Genomic DNA, 23914 nt, shown 5'->3' with positions numbered 1-23914 from the left:
TGTTTTAATTCTTGATCTTAGTTTATTTGCCCATCACTTAATGTAGGCAAGCTAACCCCGACCCTCTACCCTACCCCATCTGTGCAGTAAAAACTAATATCCTTTAAGTTCTAGAAATATTATTATTTCTTTGACAATTTTTCTCCCTTCTTTGTCTCTGTTTTTTCTTTCTGGATATGAGATTCTGAATTGATCCACCACAATCATCATTTATCTTTTGTCTCCTACTTCATCTTTGTTGTTCTTGGATTTTTACTTAATGGTTGGTAAAGGACTTGGCATTTGTTAAGGTTTGTATATTTTTTTATTGAAGTGAAATTCACGTCACATAAAAATAATCATTTTAAAGTGAACAATTTCTTGGCATTCAGTACATACCTTCTTTTTAATAACACTTTTATACTAGACAGAAATGTAAAGGTGCTATATAAGAAAGGGCATTGGTTTTTCTCTAATCCCAAACAGCAGATTCTGGGATAGGCAGATTTCTTGCATATATCTTTTCTTGACCTAATAATTTCAGTTTGGGTATCTTTGGATTTTAAACTGTGGTTTTTTTGTTTTTTAAGTAACCAGAAAAATAGCTGAGGATTATGCTTATTAAAGAGTATAAAACCTTAGGGAGATGAAGGAAATTGAAGGACTAAATCTTGAGTCTTAGAACTATTCTTAAATCTATTGAGAAGGAGGAAACTGAAGTGCATCTATAAGGGCCCAATACTAGTTATATGGTTTTGTTTATTATTATATTTGTTATGAACAAGAGCTAAGGCTATATGATATCTAAGGAAGGAGGTTTAAAAATACACACAATTTCACTGAAAATGTTAAAATTTGCCCTCAGTGTTTAGAGCCTCAGCTCGAGGACCTCAGTTGCAGGCTCAATCCCCAGCCTGGCCCGGGTCAGGGTGGGTGCAGGAGGCAATCAATTGATGTATCTCTTACATCGATATTCCTCTCTCTCCCTCTCTCTCGCCCTCGCTCTCTCCCTCTCTCTCGTTCCTCTCTCCTTCCACTCTGAAAAAAATCAATGGGTGAGGATTTAAAAAAAAATGTTAAAATTTTATTTGAAGCTTTTCCATCTACATTATCCTGTCAAATCTGAGTAATTGGGTGGGACTTGATCCTAGAGGTGCCAGCTTTCCATTTATAAAATTACCAATGCATAGCATTAATTTGATTAGAATATGTGCTTCCCTGCCTTTAATGCGCATACAGTGCCTCTTTGAATACAGATTTTCTGCAAAGCAAAAAAATTCACATGCATCTAGTTGAACCTTCAAGGATTCTGAAAACTGGCATGGTATCTTTTTAGTATATTGTTCAGCTGCTATAGTTAGGACAAAGTAATAATGGCTTAAAAAAGATAGTTTCTTTTTCTCTCACATCAAAGACTGCATCTGCTCTAAGTTATTGTCTAGGTCTTCAAGTTCCTTCTCTTTCTTGCTCTGTCTTTGCTTTTATCTGCATGGTTAATATTAGTTTTACAACATATCCTAGTTCAACACTACAACTGAATTTCAGCCTGTGGGAAGGAGTAAAGAATGTAAGGGCAGGCAAGTGAAGTATTTTCAATAAGAGTTTAAAGTACTTCAGGTATCTATATATATAAAAAGCCCGTGGCCCTAACGCCGTAATGACCAAAGACCGGTGCATGTGGGCGGGGGTGGGGCGTGTGCAGGTGGATGGGGGCTGCGAGCGCAGCAGGGCAGTGAGCGGGGCGCATTTGGGTGGGTGAGACTGCGAGCACAGCAAGGCCGTGTGATTTCGCACGCTGGGCTTGTAGTCCTGTATAATGCAGCTACTCTGGTGCTTCCATTTTATGTTGTCTTAAGTGGGAGAGATCAGGATACATAGTTGATTACCTTCCTAAGACTTAAGTCTAGAATTCCCAATGGAGTGTGTGTATGTGTGTGCATATGCATACCTTTTGTGTCCCATGGAAAATATTGAGAATGAGTATTCTCACCTGGATCTTTACAGAGTTACTCTTAGAAAGGATACAGAGGCAACATGGTAATAGTTTACGGCACCAGACTCCAAATTAAATGGCATATGTATTCCAGAACCTTTTCTTTCTTCCCCCATTTTCTTTTTTTGCCACTAAGTATGTGGTACTCAAAATTTGCATTAGTTTGTATTTTCTTTGTTGTTATTCTTTCATTTATTTAGCTATAATTTATATACAATAAGATATAGCAATTTCAAGTATAAAAATTGATGAGTTTTGACAAATACAAGCATCATGTTATTAACAGCACAATCCTATCTAATAAAAAAGTAATATGCAAATTGACCATCACTCCAATACACAAGATGGCTGCCCCCATGTGGACACAAGATGGCCAGCAGGAGAGGGCAGTTGGGAGGGACCAGGTCTGCAAGGGAGGGCAGTTGGGGCGATCAAGCCTTCAGGGGAGGGCATTTAGGGGTGACCAGGCCGGCAGAGGAGGGAAGTTGGGGGCAACTGGGCCTGCAGGGAACGGCAGTTGGGGAGGACCCAGGCCTGCAGGGGAGGGCAGTTAGGGGCAATCAGGCTGGCAGGGGAGCAGTTAGGCATCAATTAGGTTGTCAGGGGAGTGGTTAGGGGGTGATCAGGCTGGCAGGCAGAAGTGGTTAGGGGCAATCGGGAAAGCAAGCAGGCAAGCAGTTGGGAGCCAGCAGTCCTGGATTGTAAGAGAGATGTCCGACTGCCTGTTTAGGCCCGTCCTTCCTGGATTGGGCCTAAACGGGCAGTCGGACATCCCTTGAGGGGTCCCAGATTGGAGAGGTTGCAGGCTGGGCTGAGGGACACACAGCCCCGTGCACAAATTTTGTGCACCGGGCCTCTAGTCTCTATATGAAGAGGTAATATGCAAATTAGGCCAGGACTCAGTAACGGGTCATGACCGAACAGGAGGAGGTTGCACGTGCTGGTGAGGCCCGGAGCAGAGATGGAGACAGAGTCAGTGGAGCCTGCCCGAGCCGGCACGGTGGCCTCAGAGCGGACACAGGTAGAGGGGCCGGCACTGCATAGCACTGGGCTCATGGCAGCCGTGGGCTCAGGCAGCTGCGAGGCCCGGGGCTCATGGCAGCTGTGGGCTCAGGCAGCTGCAAGGCCCAGGGCTCAGGCAGCCCTGGTGGCTGCGAGGCCCAGGGCTCATGGCAGCCATGGTTTCAGGCAGCCTTGAGCCCTGGCGGCTGTGAGACCAGGGGTTCACAGCAGCCTTGGGGTCACAGCAGCCATTGGTTCAGGCAGCTGCGAACCCTGGCAGCTGTGAGGTATGGGGCTCAGGTAGCTGTGAGCCCCGGCAGCTGTGAGGTCCAGGGCTCACAGCAGCAGTGGGTTCAGGAAGTCGTGAGCCCTGGCGGCTGTGAGCCCCGGGGCTCACAGCAGCTGTGGGCTCATGGCAGCCATGGGCTCAGGCACCTGCAAGGCCCAGGGCTCAGGTCTTGCAACCCCTGCAGCTGGCAGTGGCAGCAGCAGCAGCAGCAGCAGCAGCGGGATGATGAGGGCAGCGGCTTCCCTGATCAGCTTGGTCACTCCCACAGAGGGAGTCCAGTTTGTGGCTTAGACCCGCTCCGGAGTGGGCCTAAGCCGTCAGTAGGGCATCCCCTGAGGGCTCTAGGACTGTGAGAGGGAGCAGGCCGGGCTGAGGGGCCCCTCCTCCAGTGCAGGAATTTTTGTACACTGGGCCTCTAGTAATGATATAAAATACTAGAGGCCTGAAATTGTGCACCAGTGGGGTCCCTCGGCCTGGCCTGCGGGATTGGGCTGAAACTGGTTGTCTGACACCCCCCGAGGGGTCCTGGATTGTGAGAGGGTGCAGGCCAGGCCGAGGGACCCCACCGGTGCATGATCGGGCCCAGGGAGGGACGCGGGAGGTTGGCCACCCAGGGAGGGGCTGTGAGAGGGCTCCAGGGCATGTCTGACCCGTCTCGCTTAATCCTCATCATCCGGACCCCAGCAGCAAGCTAACCTACAGGTTGGAGCGTCTGCCCCCTGGTGGTCAGTGCACATCATAGTGACTGGTCAACTGTCTGCCCCCTGGTGGTCAGTGTACGTCATAGTGAGCAGTTGAACGGCCTTAGCATATCATTAGCATATTATGGTTTGATTGGTTGAATGGACGACCAGACACTTAGCATATTAAGCTTTTATTATATAGGACATGTCATTGTAAAAAGTTCTCTTATGTCCCTTTGGTATATCACTGTACCCTGGAACCACTTGATTTGTGATTCATTCTCTCTCTCTCTCTCTCTCTCTCTCTCTCTCTCTGTGTGTGTGTGTGTGTGTGTGTGTGTGTAGTTTGACTTTTCTAGAATTTCATGTAAATGGGAATTATATAGTATGTTAGTCTTTTGTGTCTGGCTTCTTTCATTTAGCATAATGTTTTTGAGATTCATCCATATTGTTGCATATATCAATAGTTCCTTTTTATTGTTGAGTAGTATTCCATTTATGGCTATACTACAATTTGCTTATCCATTCACCAGATAGAACATTTGTTTCCCCCCCAACCCCCCCCCCCCCCCCCCCCCCCACACACACACACTTTTTTGATCATTATGAATAAAGCCACTGTGTACATTGGTATACAAGTCCTTTTGTGGAAATATGCTTTCATTTCTTTTGGGTATTTATCTAGGGGCACATTTGATGACTCATAGGGTAAGTGTATATCTAACTTTATATGAAACTGCCATACTATTTACTAAAGTGGCTGTACTATTTTATTTTATATTCCCACCAGAAATATATGAGTTCTAGTTGATCTACACTTGAATTTTTTTCAGACTTTAAAAATTTTGACAATATAGTGGGTGTGAAGTGGTATCTCATTTTGGTTTTAGTTTGCATTCCCTAATGGTTAATGATGTTGAACATTTTTCATGTGCTTGTATGCCATCTGTATATCTTCTTTGGTGAAGTGAATGTTCTGTCTCTAGCCCATTTTTTACTTGGTAGTTTGTCTTGTTATTATTGAGTTAAAAAATTCTTTTACATATTCTGGATACAAGTCCTTTATTTGATGCATGTTTTCAAATATTTTCTCCCAGCCTTTTCATTTTATCACAGTGTCTTTTGAAGAGCAAATGTTTCTAATTTATGTTTTCTGTTATAGTTTGCTTTCTGTGCCCTATTTTAGAAATCTTTGCCTAAGCCAGGGTTAATATTTTTCTACTGTATTTTCTTCAAGGAGTTTTATAGTGTGAGCTCTTAATTTTAGGGTTATGATTCGTTAGAACATTAATGTATGATGGGAAGAAAGTATTGAAGTACATTTTTTAGCACATCGTTAACTAATTGTATCAGTACCATTTGTTGAAAAGGTAATCCTTTCCCCATTGAATTGGGTGGCATCTTTGTTGAAAGTCAGTTAGCCTCATATTTGGGTATCTATTTCTGGACATTCCATTCTGTTTTGTTGATCTCTGTGTCTTGTCTTTTGTCTGTACAATATTGTCTTGACTACTATAACTTTTTAAGTTTTGGAGTCAGTTTAAGTCTCCAACTTTTTCTTTTTCAAAATTTTGACTTTTCTAGATTCTTTTGAGTTTTCATATAAATTTATTACTTAAAAAAATTTAAAATATTTTTATTGATTTCAGAGAGGTAGGGATAAGAGAGAGAGAGAGATATAAACATTAATGATGAGAGAGAATCATTGATCGGCTACCTCCCATTGGGGATCGAGCCCACAACCTGGGTATGTGCCCTTGACTGGAATCAAACCCAGGACCCTTCAGTCTGCAGGCCGATGCACTGTCTACTGAGCCAAACCAGCTAGGGCTCATAATAATTTAGAATCTGGTTGTTAATTTTTTAAAAAAGAAAGCCTATTGAAATTTTGATTGGAATTATATTGCATTTATAAGTTAATTTGAATGTAAGTAAACTGACATTTTATAGTATCGATTATTCTGACCCACACACATGGTATATCTCAGATTTTTTAAGTCTATTTTCTCAGCAGTGTTTGTAGTTTTTATTGTATACATTTTGTACATATATTTTGATGCTATTATAAATTGGTTTTTAACTTTCAAATTTGATTGTTGCCGGTACATAGAAATACAGTTGATATTTGTATTTTCACCATGTATTCTGTGACCTTCCTAATAATTTACCTATTATTAAATAGCTTTATCTAGATTGCTTCTTTTTCTTTTTTTTGGACACAAAATCATGTTGTCTGTGAACATAGACGTTTTACTTGTTCCTTTCCAGTATTTGTCTGCCTTTGTTTCTCTCCTTAATGTGGTAGAGGTAATGAGAACTGACATCTTTGTCTTATTTATGATCTTGGAGGATGAGGTAGTGAGTGAAACCTTTTATCATATAAGTGTGATGTTAATTGTAGATTTTTTTGTATATTTTAAAACTTAGATTGTGGAAATTTTTCTTTGTTACCAGTTTTCTGAGTTTTTCTTTTTTTAATCATGAATGGGTATTGAATTTTGCTAAATGAATATGTTAATGATCATGATTTTTCTTTTAAAATCATGTTAATATAGTGTATTACATTGATTAATTTTTAATGTTAAACCAACCATATATATGTGTGTGTGTGTGTATGTTTATATATTTTATAGACAAAGCTGATAACACAAAAACGGTGATGTAAGTAAGCAGACATAGGAACCCAGAAAGTAGCAATCTGAAATTATTTACTGTAAGGTCATTAGAAAAACAGTATGGGCACAGTGTAAACATGGGAATCCAGATATGTAACAATGATGTGGCTCAGTGGGAGAATGTGAATTTAAATCTTGGTGTGTTTTTTTCTAGAATCTGCAATAACTTGGGACCATTTTATAAATCTTTTTGTGTCAAGGTTTCCTTATCCTTTCTACCCCCAAATGATAATTCTTTGTTTCTTTGATTCTAAGAAGTGTTACCCATCTATTCCCTATCCTCTTTAGCATTTCTGAAATCAGGAGAAATTGGCTTTCCACCAGGAAATAACCTTTAATGGACTTGTTTATGGTACTGCCTGTGTCACTGCGTAGGTATGGATCATTTAGCTCTCACAGGAGTTAAATTATTTGCTTTACTAGCAGCTTATGTCAGGTGAGATTTTTATATTCTATTTAAAAGAGTTAAAACATTTCAGTTTAAGCACCATAAATATTTGGCTAATAATTATGCTTACAGGCACACTAGTAATAAAAGCAATACTTTCCTTCTCATTCTCATTTCCTTCCCACAGAGGCTTTTAATTTTGTGTAATTTCGCCCCATTGATTTTTAGAGTAGAAAGGAGGAGGGAGAGAGAAAGAGAGAGAGAGAGAGAGAGAGAGAGAGAGAGAGAGAGAGAGAGAGAGAGAGAGAGAGAAAGAGAAAGAGAGAGAACCATGTGAGAGAGACACATTTATTGGTTGCCCGGGGTCGAACCTGCAACCCTTTGGTGCATAGGCCTATGCTCTAACCACTTAGAACACTGGCCTGGGTATAATTGTGTACATTTTTAATTTTGTTGATTAACTCACCTATGTCCAGTTTTAAAAAACTTTTATTATGGAGCTTTCAAAATACACAGAAGTTGGAAAAATGAAGTAATAAACCTCAAGAGCTCTTGCACAGATTCTATAATTGTCTACATTTTGCAGGATAATTATTGTTTCATCTGGTCTGCCCCTACACACTTTTTTGGGAAATACTTAAAGTAAATTCCAAACATTATATCATTTCACCCATAAATATTTCTGTATGCATTATCCTTAACACATAGGCTATCTAAATATATATATTTATATATGTGTGTCTATCTGCAGTGTTCTATAGCCTAACATAATTTTAATTGGTTTTAAAAAATGTATTAAATTTAATTTTTAAATATAATTGATTTTAATTAATTTAATTGATTTAAAGTTGATTTATCTTTATAGTTTAACAAAAAATTGAAAGGGTCCAATAAGTAAAATTAATATCCAATTTATATCCCAATTTCCCTACTTGTCTCACAATTGTTTTGTTTGAATCAGAATCCAAACATGGTTCATATATTACATATGCTGTTATCTATTTGGAATTTGAAGTCTCATAGAAGTTTAAGACAAATTTGAATCCCTAATTGTTTCTGAAACTTTTTAGGGAAATTATGGCCTTACGGTGAATTAGCATTGAAACAAAAATAAAATACAACATTAGGTCACCTAACTTACATTAGGCAATGCAAATAAAGGCAGTTGACATTGCCAAATTTCGGAAGATGAGGGATACAATTTTCAATGGTCAAACATTTGCCCAAAGCTAACCTTTTAAAGGGAAGCATAGAGTAATTTTTTAGCATCTACTAATTTATAATTGAAATAAAGAGAATACAAAAATAATCTAAGGTTAACCAAATAGAAATGCAAATGAAATACTAGTAGTCTTTGATATACCTTGAAATTACAGTTTTCAAAGTAAAGGTGCCAAAAAGATCAAGATCATAAGCACAGGCTATAAAACATGACTCTGGTGTTCTGCTTAACCTCTAAGGGCCAAAGGGGATTCAGAAGAACCTCTAGACCCAATGTGGAGAAGACCTAGCCTCAGTCTGTGATACTGGAATTCTATGAAACTTGATATAGAAGAAAGGGATGTGCAGCTGTGTGGATAATGTTCTTTTGTTGGAAAAATTATGTACATTAATGTTAAATTTTGAGGAAGCAAAGAAATATACTAAATTGATACACCTTAGAATCTAAGTTATAGGTAATAGACATGTTGGAGGATTAAATAAGTTGATTCAATGTAGGATATCTAATTGAAACCCTTAACTTTCTGATTTCTGTTAATATTTGGTAAGAACAAGAAGTCTTGAAGCTTTTTTCTCTTTCTACTTCTTTGAATTATCAAGAAAAGGTTATTGTTATTTTTGTGGACTATACTCTGTTTCCAGAAGATAGGAACATAATATAATACACTGTAGGAAGTTTGTTGATATGTTTTTGTGCTTGAAGCATTAAATGCTCTTAGTTACTTAGAAAATAATGGCCCTCAACATGATTCACAAAGCTTTTACTATTTTTTTATGTTTATTTACCAGTGTGTTTTAAGTTAATTTTCTGATCTAATACTTTATAACTTATTTTAATTTAAATGTTTTACATTAGATTCTGAGTAATTTGGATACTATTTAACAATTATGTGAAGTTATACATTAGAATTGAGAATATTATTGTACTTTTGCGAAAAACATTTTAGTGTGTATGTATTTGGTACTTAGTTTTGTAGTTTTTTTTTTTTTTAAATCTTCATATATTACAGTACCTTGTAACATCATTTTGAATATGTTAAATCATCACTATAACCGTAGAGTTAGTGAAGGTGTCAGGGCCTTAAGACACACATACATATAGTAAGCCCTTGATTTTGTGGGCTTCGATTTAACAGACTTTGGATTTAAGGGACAAAATTTCCAGTCTGTATGTCGTATGTGAAAATTAATACCCTATTAATTTTAAAATGCTTTTAACCAAGATTTGTTTATAATTAAATTACAGGTTATTTTTTAAAATTAATTCACTTATTTTTAATAAATTTTAGCGAATAGGCATATGTTGGAAAAAACACTTTAGTAATTTTGCCAACATAAATATTACATATCTACAACTCTAGTCTACATTTTTAAATCCAAGAGTCACCGCTCCTAAACAGTGTTTGGGGAATGATTAGCACATGATCACACCACATTGTGTGTGCTAATTTGTTCTGTTGTTGTGTGGTGTGACTTTCTGCAGCAGTTTTAATGTGTGCTGGCTGATGTTTCATGTGCGCTAAGCCACGCCCCAGCCATGTGCCTTTGTTTACTGGAGATGACTGGGGAATGCACACATTTACTAGGTCTATTCAGTATAAATTTAAAATTACAGCAATACATATAGAAGACTTTTCTGTTTACTTAATTAAACTTTTCATGCATACTTAATTTTAGTTTATTAAACAAATGGAAGTAAAAACAGGTAAACTAATTTGTCAGTTTTTTAACATAATGCATTTGGAAATCCTCGTTTATTACATAATGGACACTCCCTCAGCCGAATTAGTTCGTTATAATGAGGTTTTACTGTACTATCTTTTTTCCTCAGTAATTGTCTTTGGTATCAGTGCCTTGCTTTTTACTTTTATTATTATTTTTTCCTTTCATTCCTATTTATGTTACCATCCATTACACTGGTGATTTTTTAAAAAAGTATTACATTAGCTCCCTAACTTGTCTTCATTTCCTTCAATTTTTTATAATATGGCAATAGTTATTCTAAAGCATACCACTGAGTATATTTTTCTATTTTTACAATGTTTCAATGCTTTCCATTGTCCACTAGTTCCTTAGTATCCTTCACAACCTATCCAGGCACCTTATTTATCTATCTATTCATTTATTTATTTAGGTATATTGAGTTTCTTCTATGAACCAGTCATTGTACTAGGCTCTAAGATCAAATGGTGAGCAAAAACAAGCAGGAACTCTGCCTCCACAGGTCTAGTTTTGACAAAATAAGCATTAATAAATATGTCACATGGATAAGAGTGAAATTGCAATTGTTATAAATCCAACAAAAGGGAGGAATATGTGCTATGAGAGTTTACAATAAGGGTGCACTACATTTAGTCAAGGAGCTCATAGAAAGCTAAGATCTAAAAAGATGAGTAGGATTTACTACACAAAAAGTGGAAGGATAGTTATACCAGACAGAGAGATTGTACAAAGGCTTTTCCCCCAAAGGAAGTATGCTTAAGAATGAGGGATTGGGAGAAGGCTAAAGTGACTTAGACATAAAGAAGAGGAATTATTGTAAAAAATGGAAAAGAAGGTTGGTTGGGTTGATACCGCACAGGGGCTCTGAGGTCATCCTAAATAATGTTTTCAATATAAAAGCCAGGGTTTTTTTTGGCGGAAGACAAGTGGCTGTTGAAAGACCAGTTAGGCAAGCATTGTTGCATTGGCCAAGGAATTTGGTGATGATAGAAGAGATAGAAAGAAGCAAGTTTTAAGAGATACTTAGAAGGCTAAATCAACCAAATTTGCTGACATTTGACGGTATAAGGAAAGGAAGATGACTTTTTACAAAAGTGGATACGTATATTATGATGCCATTCACTGAGCTAGGAAATGTTGAAAGTGTACTATTTTGGGTGGAGGAAAATTGTGAGTTCAGTTTTGAACGTGTTAGTTTGAGGAACCTTAGAGCCACTCAGCAGGGAATATCAAGTAGGCAGGAGATTATTTGACACTCAGAAGAAAAATCTATGGTGGACATAGAAAATTTTAAAATATTATCTGAGTATATATATCAACTGAAGCTGTGGGTAGGCAGGATGAGGGTTTAGAGCATAAATTGGCCAAGGCTTAAGACTGAGCCTTGAAGATGTGCAGCACTTAATGGCTAGGTATTCCAATTTGAGGGTTTGGGTGGAAGACAGAGAGAGGAACAGCCAGAGAAGAGGAGGAAAACCATGAAAGTACTTCAGCGTGAAAGCCAAAGAAAGAATGTATTTCTATAAAGTGGTACATAGTTTTGAATGCTGCTGCAAAGCCAAATCTGAACAATCTCTACTCGTTTTTATGACTCCTTTGGTTACCTATTTCTGTTTAACAAATCATCCTAAATTTTAGTGGTTTAAAACAACAGTTTATTATTTCTCAAGATTCTGTGGGTTGGCTTTATTCAGCTGGGGGCTTAGCTGGGTCTGGAACACTCAAGATAACCTTATTTATTTGTCTGGCCATTGCTGCTCACAGTTGTGTGGGTACCTTGTTTCCTGTCCCTGTGGCTTCTGTCTCTCATGTGATCTGTCATCAGTCAGCAGTCTAGTTCAAGCTTCTTTACATGGCAGCTGGCTCCTAAGAGGTGACAACAAAGCTGTGAGGCCTGTGTTAAGACTTAGGCCTAGAATACTTTTACCACACTCATCTACCACAATGACCAAAAAAAGATCATTGATGACTAATGGTGTGAGTTATTTTAGTAGAGTGAAAAGACTAGAAAATGACTAGCAGATGAAGAAAAATTCATTGTCATTCCTCTATATTTTCTCTAAACTTGACCCAAAGTAGGCTACTATTTTCTGAATGTTTCCGGTTTCTTTCCTTGCATGTTCCCTTTCCCTGAATGTTATTCCTCTATTTCCCCATATTAAAATTTTACACATTCTTAGAGGCTTTCCTAAAATCTTCAGTTTCTCTTCTTTTTTGTACTTAACCCTCCAGCAGTCCTGAATTTTCATTTACATTTTTATCCCATTGTTTGTTTTTTATTGTTTCTTCTCATGTTTTTTTTATCATGATCTTCACTCTATATATTCCCTATAATCTGCAATAGTTTATAGATTCTTAGTAAATTTTTCATTCTTTAAACTTACTCAGATGCTGTTTTCTCTGTGAGTCTTCCCTAATTCATCCCCATATTACAATTATTTGTTTACATGTTCTTGAAGGTAGGAAATTAGTGTCTGATGTGTCACCTTTCATTAAATAATTCCTTTGTTATAGCTTGATTTGTGATCCCCATTCTTATTTTATAAAAGGCCTCTAATGATAACAATTAAAAATTGAATATTAATAATGACCTAATTACTTCCTTGGTACTATGCCAAGTTCATTGGTATTAGCCAGTGCATTAAACTATAAAGAAAAATGGTGGTTTGGTTTGTGAGGTAAACAGAATTTTGCAAGAAATATATGGTCATGTTCTTTGTATCTCTGAATAAGAGAAGAATTTATGAGGTTATATTTTTGTGGGTCAAAGTGGAAGTATGCCCATATGCAAATTATCATTATGAGTACTGTACACTGAGCTAGATGGAATTGTTGTTATGGGTTCAACATATGGAATGGTTGTTTCTCCAGTCCTGTTCTAGCTGTCAAGCAGTTTTGCAGCTCATGTCTTTGTGTCCTCTATGTGAGGGCACATACAAGGGCCATAATTAGCTGCTTAGATACATAGGGACAGAACAACACTTCCAGCTCTTGGAAATAGGACTAATTAGTTCTGTGATGTTCTGGTAATGTTTCGCATACATGACCGTGGAATCCCTGTTTGTGTGTCTAATCCACATCAGTATGTGTCTTGGATGGGGAGGGACACAGAGAGGTGCTTGTGCTCTGATTATAGCCATTACTCTGCTCCTCTTGCTCTTGTACTTTCCTTATGCTGTGGGAATGGGAGGGCCTCATGCTTTCATTTGACAGATACTATGAGGGGGAGGGGAGAGGGACATAGAAAACAATCAGATACCTTTCCTTGACCTCTTTTAAAATGGTGGGATAGGCAGCTGGTAAATAGGTCATTAAAACAAGGTGGGAAGTATACTTACTAAAGGATGTATAATTTGAATTACTTTACAAATAGAAACAGTTGGCAGAATATCCCAAGTGCAAGAAGATACCTCCGAAGTGTTGGAATAAACCAGTCAATCCTGACATTTATGAAAAGCTCTGATATGATCATTATTCAGGAGCCCATTAGGTTGTATGCCAGGAGAAATATGTTGGGTTCCTGATTTAAATACATTTTAAATATAAATTTTTTTAAATCTTCTTTTGCTGTTAGTTGACTTCTATTTATTTTTTACATTTTGTAAGTTTAAAAAGTAAATAATGTATAAGACCCTCATTAGCAGAGGTTTTATAATAGTATCTCTTAAAGTGAGCTTGCTAAAACTTTATCTCCAATCTTGTTTATTTGGCTTGGTATAATCCTTATTAAATCCTGAAATAATGCCATGTTTATGGTAAGCGCTTAGTAAATCTATTATATATATAAAAGGCTAAGCGACCGTCTGACAGATAGCTATGATGCGCAATGACCACCAGGGGTCAGACGCTCTGACCGGTAGCTATGATGCACACTGAACACTACGGGGGCAGAAGCTCAATGCAGGTGCTGCCAAGCTGCAGTGACTTGGCAGCTAAGGTTCTCAGGTGATGCACCCGGAACCAGAGAGGAGGGAGCCCGATTCCAGGGTGCGTCCCCCGAGAACAATCTGGGACCCCTCAGGGGGTGTCAGAGAGCCAGTTTCAGCCCAATCCCTGCAGGCCAGGCCAAGGGATCCCACCTGTGCACGAATCCGTGCACTGGACCTCTAGTAACTAAATAAAATTTAAGTTGAGCCTTAGTCCAATCTTAGCAAAGTCATGAATAATTAGAGTCTGAACCATAATCAAACATAAAACAAATAAAGGGAAAATTGTACTTTTATATGTACAGGAAGTTTGAGCATACCTAATGATAGACTATCACCTACCTAATCTGCCCTTTTTTTTTATGCCTAGGGAGAAATAAATTTTACTCTTTTTTAAAAAAATAAATTCTAGAAAGACTCAAAGGTGAAAAGGCAATAAGATAGATCTCCAAAGGAAAGCAGGAAAAATAGTCTTCCTAAATTTAAGTTGGAGCTACATTTCCTTTTCTGTTAGCTGTTAAGATAATTGCTTAAGATATCTGGACTGTGGTATCAATAAAATTAATTATTTTAAATAATAATGTAGAGAAACCTCAATTGTATTCAAGTAAAAGTAAAACTTTGTTAGTATAGACAATTTTCTTCGCTTATTAGTCCGTTTAGATTGAAACTTTGCCAAGTATAATCTTATGGAAACCCCAATGAAGACCAATATCATAGTTATGGGAAAATTATTTTACTACTGAATTACACATTATTTATCCAATTCTTAAAATTCTCTGTTTTCCTTAGATTCTCTAAACTTGAATTATGTATTTTCCAAACAGATGTCTCCTGACATACAATCTTATATTACAGCTTGCCTCTAAAATGGGGATAATAATAGTACCTACCTCATGGATTTATTGTAAATATATGAAAAGATCATAGAATGGTGCTTGGCACATAGTGAGCCATCAATATGTTAACTGTTGTTTAATTTTATTGTTACTACCCATGTACTAGAGAATGGGAAGAGACCAGCAAAAGGTAGAAAAGTGAATTGCTGCCTCTTTCCATTGGATAAAAGAGTAACTGGCGGGAAGGCATAGGATTGTGCTTTATAAAAACAGACAAGCAATCTAAAATGTTAATAATATTAATTAGTGGCTTAAAATTAATAGATTGATTCAGAAGTCTGTGATCTGAATTTTTTCCCCCCTTAAAGTGGTCACTTTTATAATTAAAGTTTCTTTCCATTAAATAGAATTAGTGTTTTTTTTTTTTATCATTTGTAAGTAGGAATTATAATACTATCTGTGGAATAAATGAACTATGTATATAGAGGGTTTAGAACACTGTCTGCCATATACATGGCAGTCCTTGGGTTACGTCGGACTTGATGTATGTCGTTTCGTGGTTACGTTGCCATCTCCCATTTATTTATAAAAAAAAAAAAGTTCCGTCATTTCAACATATGTCCATATGTGCTTTATGTTTTTTGTTATTTATTTACCACAAGTAAAGGTCAGGAATTGTTATCTTTCTTTTAAATTTTTTTTTACTGTTTCACTTTATTACTGCTGTGTATGTGCTCTATGTGAGTGATGTAGGTGCTTATGTAGGTGGGTTCCGACTTACGGTGAAAATCCTGTTATATTTATAGCGCTGTAGGAACGATCTCTGACATAACCTGAGGACCTACTGTAATAGTAAGTTTGTGGTTGTAATTAATGACTAATTTTTTAGCATTATTAGTTTAGACACTTAAATTTCATACTAAAGTTTCCTGCAATTAAGTTTCAGAAAATAGCTATTATAAAACTATTTTCCTATCAACTGTTCAGAAATAAAAATCCTAATAAATATCTTGATAGCCAGAACTGTGATTTTCTTTGTTTCGTTTTTAATAAAAATATTTTTTACTAATTTTAGAGATAAAGGAAGGGGAGGGAGAGAGAGAGAGAAAAAAACATCGATTGGTTGCTTCCCATATGCACTTGGACCAGTTCTGGATGCACAACTGGGCATGTGTCCTGACCAGGAATTAAATGGTAACCTTTTGGTGCACAGGATGGTATTCAAAGAACTGAGCCACATCGGCCAGGGTGCCATATTGTGGTGATTTTTTTTCTTCTTCTTTCTGTTTGTTATATTATCCTTAAACACATCTCTAAAACAGATTCCTTTAGGAACATAGAACCTTTCATCAGAACTCTTTAAGTAGTGGGACCATATTTTTATTATGCATCTTTAAATCTCCAGAGTCTCAACATACCTAATATTTGGTAGGTGCATAAAAAATGAGTGGAAGCAGACATAATTTTCAGGGAAATAGTCTAACTTCTTGCATATATTTTAATAGATAATCAAGTAGAACTTTGTTAGAGTTCTTATAAATGTCTGAGTATTGGGGTTAGTGATTATATCTGATTTACCTTTTATTGAGTTGAGATGTGTATGAAGTTTTCTTGGGTTTTGTATAAAATAATGACACTGTCATAAAAGAGGTATAGATTATTCAACTACTTGATTAATTTACTGGCTTTTTATAGTTTTTTCCATATTAATACTATTTTAGATAAGAATAATTGATAAAAATTTCTGCATATTTACCTGACATACAATTAGCTGTATGTTACAGATTTTTAAAAATTCAAATGAAACAGAACATTGCAGATAGTGAAGGTGTAGTTTTCTTTGTTCCTCTACTCAGTTTTACTCTGTTCCTCTTCCCCATCCCAGAAGCAACAATTACCATGAATTTGGTGTGTAGCCTTCCAGTTTATGTCTCACTACATGTATATATTATACACATATAAGACTATACTAAGTAATTATTTAACAGTACTTATGGATGCTAGTCTGGTGCCATTTTGCCTTGTGCCTGTTAATTTCTGCCCACTTTTTGTAGGCAGAAACAACTGCTCCATGTTTCTCTCCCTCTCCCTCTCCTTCCCCCTCCCTGTCCCCCTTCCCCTCTGTCTGTCTTTCACCCCTTCCCTTTCCTTCTTTTTCATCTCATATGTGTTTGGATCCAGAAATAAACTCACATTTGTATAGTCAACCAATTGAAGATAATGTGATGTTCCAGAGCAGCAGAGAAAGGATGATCTTTTAAAAAAACAGGGCTACATCTGCCCGTGTGGCTCAGTTAGTTGAAATGTAGTTCGAGAGATTTGATCCCCAGTTGGGGTGCATACAGGAGGCAACTGCTCCATGTTTCTCTCCCTCTCCCTCTCCTTCCCCCTCCCTGTCCCCCTTCCCCTCTGTCTGTCTTTCACCCCTTCCCTTTCCTTCTTTTTTTACCCCCTCCTTCTCCACTCCTTTCCCTCCCCACTCCCTCCCTCCCTCTCCATTCCTCTTTCTCTAAATTCAGTAAAAACACATCCTCAGGTGAGGATTAAAACCAAAAAACAAAATGGGGCTATGTGAATTGGATATCCATTAGAGAGAAAAAAAATCTACCTTTACCCCTACCTCATATCATATAGTAAACCCAATTCTGAATAAATTTCAGGTTTAAATGTGAGAAAACAATAAAGCTTTTAGAAGAAAATAGAACATTTTCATGATTGTAGACACAAAAGTATTGTACTAACCATGAAAGGAAAAATATAACAAGTTCTATTTATCAAAAGATACCACTGAAATAATGAAAGAGGTCATAGTGTGGGAGAAGATATTTGTAATGCCTATATCCAACAAAGGACTCATCTAGAATCTAAATATATAAAAGCCTAAGTGGTGGAATGACCGGTCGCTATGACATGTACTGAACACCAGGGGGCAGATGCTCAATGCAGGAGCTGCCCCCTGGTGGTCAGTGTGCTCCCACAGCGGGATTGCTGCTCAGCTGACCAACCCATCCTGGCAGCCCACCAGCCCAACTGCAGCCACTCATTCCCTCAGTAGTTCTGCAGGTCCAATCTCCAGAGAACAGTGCAGGCACTGACGGACCAGCACCACCAGCATGATCCTGACAGCGCTGCCAGCCTCCTGGAAGTTGGCCTTGGGCGCTGTGGCTGTTTCCCCTCCCTAGACACTCCACAAGGAAGCAACAATATAAAAGCTGCCACCAGGTGGCTCCCGACAAGCAATGCGAATGTCAGCGGAATGGATCCGGATCTTGGGCCCCCAAGGGTGTCCCGCTGCCCACCCGGAGGACCTATTGCGCTCCACCCCCTCTTGGAACCCCACCTGTGCATGAATTCGTGCACCTGGCCTCTAGTATATTAATAATCCTTCAAATCAATAAGAAAACGGTAACTCAATTTTTAAAAAGTAGGCAGAAATTAATAGGCACTTCATGAAAGAGCATAGCAAAATGGCCAGGAAATGAATGAAAGGTGTTCAGCTTCTATAGATTTCAGGGAAATTCAAATCCCACTGAGACTCCACTACACACACCCCAAAATGGCTAAAATGAAAAAGGCAGCCAAACTAAATGTTGGTGAAGGAGATAGGGAACAACTGGTATTCTTGGTCACTGCTTGTTGGAGTATAAATTGGTACAACCCTGTTGGAAAACTGGCAGTACGTAATAAAAGTAAGTATATTCATATACTATTAACCCAGCAATAATGCCTCTAGGTGCATATCCAGCAGAAATGCATATATATGTTTTCTATAAAGACATGTACTATAATTTCATGGTTTTGTTATTCATAATATACCCAAAATAGAAACAACCCAAATGCCTATCAACAAAAAACATAGGTAAGTTAAAGTGTATTCCCCTCCCTCCTGCCCCACATGTGCTGTATGGCAATGGGAATGAATAACCTACACTTGTATGCAACAGTATGGATGAATCTCACCCTGTAATATTGAATGAAAGAAGTAATAAGCCAAAAAAAGCAAATTCTATTTATGTTATGTTATCCAAAAAATACTGTTTTGAGATCTGTGTTGAATTTTAGAAATCTGGTTTATTCATTTCAGCTCTGGTTTATGAATAGATCACAGTTTATTGACTAAAGGCCTGGTACACAATCAGGGCCAGGGAGGGCCACAGGAGGTTGGCCAGCCGGGGAGGGGCCACAGGAGGGCTTCAGGGTGTATCCGGCCCCTCTTGCTCAGTCCTGATCAGCCAGACCCCAGCAGCAAGCTAACCTACCGGTTGGAGCATCTGCCTTCTGATGGTCAGTGCATGTCATAGTGACTGGTCGACCGGTCGACTCTCTGCCACCTGGTAGTTAGTGTACGTCATAGCGAGCTGTTGAACGGCCTTAGCATATCATTAGCATATTACACTTTGATTGGTCGAATAGCTGACCAGTTTACCGGACACTTAGCATATTAGGTTTTTATTATATAGGATCATATAGGATTCCCTTATTGGACTTTTAGGTTGTTTCCATTTTCCCTCTATTTACAATAATGGTGTAGACAGTGTTCTTTTACATGGCTTCTTGTGAAAATAAACATGAGAGTTTCTCTATAACTAGAGATGACATTGCTGGGTCCTAGGTTATGCTCATCTTTAGCTAACCAGACATTACAAATTGCTCTCCAGAATGACTGTATATAGGAGTGATGAGAGTTCCCATTGCTATGTATGCCTATCCTTTTACTTGGTATTTTCATACTTTTAAATTTTGCTAATGTGATGGGTGTGAAATTGTATCTTTGATATTTTAATTTGTATTATCTGCTGTTAGTGTATTTGAGCATCTTTCCACATATTTATAGGCCATATGGATTTCCTTGAGTATTTTTTGTGTGTGTCCATTTTTCACTTTGGGGAATTATCTATTCATATTTAATGCATATTTTTCTAAAGGTTAATTTTATGTTTTTATTATTGATTTACATGCAATTTACTTTGATTCTCAAAGTCCATGTATTCAGAGAGACTTCTCTGTGATTTTAAGACATTGCTAAAATTTCAACTGTAGACTTTAGATTTGGAATAATTCAACCCTTCTAAGAATATTTTCTTCCAGGCTTTTTATATTTCTGCTGTCCCTGTTTGTCTGCTACCACTCCTTCCAATTTAAACTAGCACATTTTAGCTATAGGGGATTTTCCTCTCTCTTCTCCAGTAATGACAGAGGGTAGTGATATGGGAATCTACACTAATAAAAGAGAAAGATGCAAATTGACCGTCCCTCCACTACGCCCACAAACCAATCAGGAGCAAGTATGCAAATTAACCCAACAAAGATGGCAGTGGCTATGGAGCTGGAGCCAGCAGGAGGCTTGGGTTGTCCCTCTCCCCCCGCCCTGGTCTGCCCTGGCCTCCGCTCAAGGCTACAAAGTTTCAATTATAGAAGATAAATAAATTCCAGATACCTGCTTCCAGCCTGCCCTGGCCTCCGCTCAAGGAGGCGCTGAAAAAAAAAAGCCTCTTACCCAGGCTGGCCACACCCCCATGCGGTGAGGGTCCCTGCTGGGGGGCTTAGCCAGCCTGCAAAAAGCCATCAGCCCCTCACCCAGGCTGGCCAGGCACCCCAGCAGGACCCCCTACCCTGAAGGGGCTGTGGCCAGCCTGAAAACAGTCCTCAGCCCCTTACCCAGGCTGGCCACGCCCCCATGGAGTAAGAGTCCCCACCGGGGGGCGTGGCAAGTCTGCAAACAGCCATTAGCCCCTCACCCAGGCTGGCCACGCACCCCAGTGGGAACCTCTACCCTGAAGGGGGTGTGGCCAGCCTGAAAACGTCCCTCAGCCCCTCACCCAGGCTGGCCAGGCACCCGGCGGGACCCCTCACCCTGAAGGGGCTGTGGCCAGCCTACAAACAGCCATCAGCCCCTCACCCAGGCTGGCTAGGCACTCCATTGGGGACCCCCTCCCTTAAGGGGGTGTGGCCAGCTTGAAACAGCCCTCAGCCCCTCACCCAGGCTGGCCACGCCCCCCCAGTGGGGACCCTCACCCCATGGGGGCGTGGTCAGCCTGCAAACCACCAGAGGCCCCTGTCTCAGGCTGCCCCACGCCCCTAGGGAACCCCCACCCTGATCCGGGACATCCTTCAGAGCAAACCAGCTGGACCCCACCCGTGCACTAGGCCTCTATACTAATAAAAGGGTAACATGCTAATTAGACTGGGAGATCTTCCAGGAGACCTTCCAGACATTCTTCTGGACAAAGCCATGGTGGCGGGGCCAAGGTAGAGGCGGTTAGAGGCCAAGAGGGGAGGGCAGTTGTGGGTGATCAGGCTGGTGGGGGGGCGGGGCTGGTGGGGGTAAGCAGACCAGCAGGGGGGCCAGTTGGGGGCGAGCAGGCTGGCGGGGGGGGGGCATTTGGGGCGAGCAGGTCAGCGGCAGGGGGCAGTTGGGGACGAGCAGGCCGGCAGGCAGAGTGGTTAGGGGCAATCAGGCAGGCAGGCAGGCAGGCAGGCAGGTGAGTGGTTAGGAGCCAGCAGTCCCAGATTGTGAGAGGGATGTCTTACTGCCAGTTTAGTCCTGATCCCTGTAAACTGGCAGTAGGACATCCTTCAAGGGGTCCCAGATTGGAGAGGGTGCAGGCCGGGCTGAGGAACACCCCCCTCCCCCCCCCCCCCCCCACAAATTTCGTGCACCGGGCCTCTAGTAGGAATTAATAAAAAATAGGAAAATGAATTAAATTTGACAGATTTATAAAATGTGCAAAATATGCTTGTGACCCTTTTTGGTTTTTTGTTTGTTTTAATTAAAATACATTCTAGATCTTTCATTATACAGCCAAATGCTAATTATTTCATTATATATTGTCTCCTTTGTAGATGTTCATCATTATCTGATTAGTTTTGTGTGTGTGTATGTATGTCAGATATCAGATTAGTTGTTTGTATATGTATTGTATGTGTTTATAGTATGGGGTCTCATTATTCTATTCACCACTTATATTGAGGTCTATGCAGTGCTGTTATCCACTGGATTCTTGAGATAGTTCCACGTATCTATTACATCTCAGAGCATTGCATTAACAGTTGAAACCCTTTTCTGCCACTGTCACTGGTACTTTGATGTTTCTGTGATCTTAAAGAGAAAAGGACCAAGCACCCAGTAGTTGTGCTTCCGTAGTACAAGGGTGGTTTGTCTGGAGTAAAAGGCTTTCTTATTTATCTTCTGGCAGGATGAGGTAATAGCTTGGAGTTCCTGAGCTGTTTTAAAAGAGTTTAAAGTTTTTGAGGTTAGAGAACCTTCCTCAAAGAATATCTTGGCCAGATTTCTTCCAACATTCTTTCCTTATCTCCTCTGAATTCTGCCTTAAGTAGGGTCAGTGCCAGAGGAAGAGCTCATGACTCCTAGCTATGGTCACAAAATCTTGGCTGATCTTGATAAAAGAATCATATTCTCTTGGCATGAATCTTTTGGAGAGAGGAGTCAGATTTGCAGAGCTTTACTAGGACCCTTCCTTAGACTAGAATCTGATTTTCTTTTAATGGTTTGATGTAAATCAATGAAAAAACTTGAGTTTTATGTTGGTGTAGAATAACTTCAATCCATAATTTGTTAAGTTCAGAAATCTTCCTTGAGATGAGAAATAGAAAGGCTGTAAGCAATGCAAGTATGTCTTTATGAAGAAAGTAGCATAAACTTTGGCAATTTAATTTGGAAGTGATCATTTTAGTGTGTTCTGTAGTTTGAAGAAAACTCCAATATTGTATAAATAAGTTCCTCAGTATGCTGATTCTGGTCTTTATTTTTATTTTTAGAAATTTTATAAGTGATAAAGATTTTTGTTTTCCTAAGGACCGTGTCATCATCACACTTAAAATATTGTTTATAATTCCAATAACATATTTCAAAATTTCCCGATTTTTACAAAAACCTTTCCTTTTGATTTTCTTTGTCTTTTATTCTATAACAATTCCACCAACCTTCCTCACTTCCCATTCTACATTTTCATGCCATTAATTTATTGGAAGAACCAGGTCATCTGTGCTGTGGATGTCTTGCATTCTGGATTTGACTGTTGACGTGTGGTGGTGTTAAACTTGATCCTCCTATAATCCCCAGTATTCCCCGTAAACTGGTAGTTAGGACTTGATTAGATGCAGGTTCAACCTTCCCTTCCCCTCCCCCTTCCCTTTCCCCTCCCCCTCCCCCTCCCCCTCCCCCTCCCCCTCCCCCTCCCCCTTCCCCTTCCCTTTCCCCTTCCCCTTCCCCTCCCCCTTCCCTTTCCCCTTTCCCTTCCCCTTCCCTTTCCCCTCCCCCTTCCCCTCCCCCTCCCCCTTCCCCTTCCCTTTCCCCTTCCCCTTCCCCTTCCCCTTCCCCTTCCCCTTCCCCTTCCCCTTCCCCTTCCCCTTCCCCTTCCCCTTCCCCTTCCCCTTCCCCTTTTTCTTTCCTTTTAATGTTTTACATCCTATTGCATTATACCCTGTCTGGTTGTCTCCATTTAGTTATGCTAAGACTAGCAGCCCGTTTGCCTGAAGATTCATGCAATAGACCTTCATTCACCTGGCTGCCGGCACCGGGGACCCAGGCCTTGGCTGTGGCCACTGCCTTCTGCCTTCTTTCAGGGTCCGGGCTTGGCCCCGAGCGGCGGCCTTGGCTCTGCTGCACCCCAGCCTCCCTGCTACGGATAGTAGGAGCTGACCCCCATGGTTGCCTGCGATCCATGCAGGCTCCCTGCTGGTGCCCAAGGCCGGGAAAGCCTCCGCCCCAGGCTTTCCTGGCCTTGGGCTCAGCCACACCCAGCATCCCTGCTACAGATCGTAGGAGCCGACCCCCTGGTCTTTGCCTGCGATCCGTGCAGGCTCCCCACTGGTGCTCCGCCACACCCCAACATCCCTGCAACCGTTTCCTGGTGGGCGTGGTTGGTGGGCCTGGCTTGTGGGTGTAGCGAAGGTACGGTCAATTTGCATATTACTCTATTATTAGGTAGGATTGATGTGTGGATTATCTTGTTACTCTGTTGGTACAGAGGTGCCCATTAGAATCACTTTAAAGCTTTTCAAGATTCTTAAGAATCTTAGATTATGATTTAGCAGGTCTATTGGGGAAGAGGAGAGACATTTAAAAAAAAAAAGAAAACACATGCAGAGGGTATGGGGGTTAAATGGTGATGGGGGAAAAAACAGATGCAAACAACCCCCAAACCCTCTCTGTTTTTATTCAGATGTGTTAAGAA

The 23914-nt window shown here is 39.8% G+C and overlaps 1 protein-coding gene across 1 annotated transcript in view; it reads left to right on the top strand.

Moving 5' to 3' along the window:
* The window catches only part of INTS6 (integrator complex subunit 6), a 102889-nt gene that overhangs the window by 41926 nt on the left and 37049 nt on the right, over positions 1-23914 (top strand). The window lies entirely within an intron of this gene.

This window comes from Cnephaeus nilssonii (genome assembly GCF_951640355.1).
Source record: "Cnephaeus nilssonii genome assembly, chromosome: 8".
Lineage (NCBI taxonomy): Eukaryota > Metazoa > Chordata > Mammalia > Chiroptera > Vespertilionidae > Cnephaeus > Cnephaeus nilssonii.
Note: the sequence above shows the minus strand (reverse complement) of the source record. Positions and strands in the feature narration are given on the sequence as shown.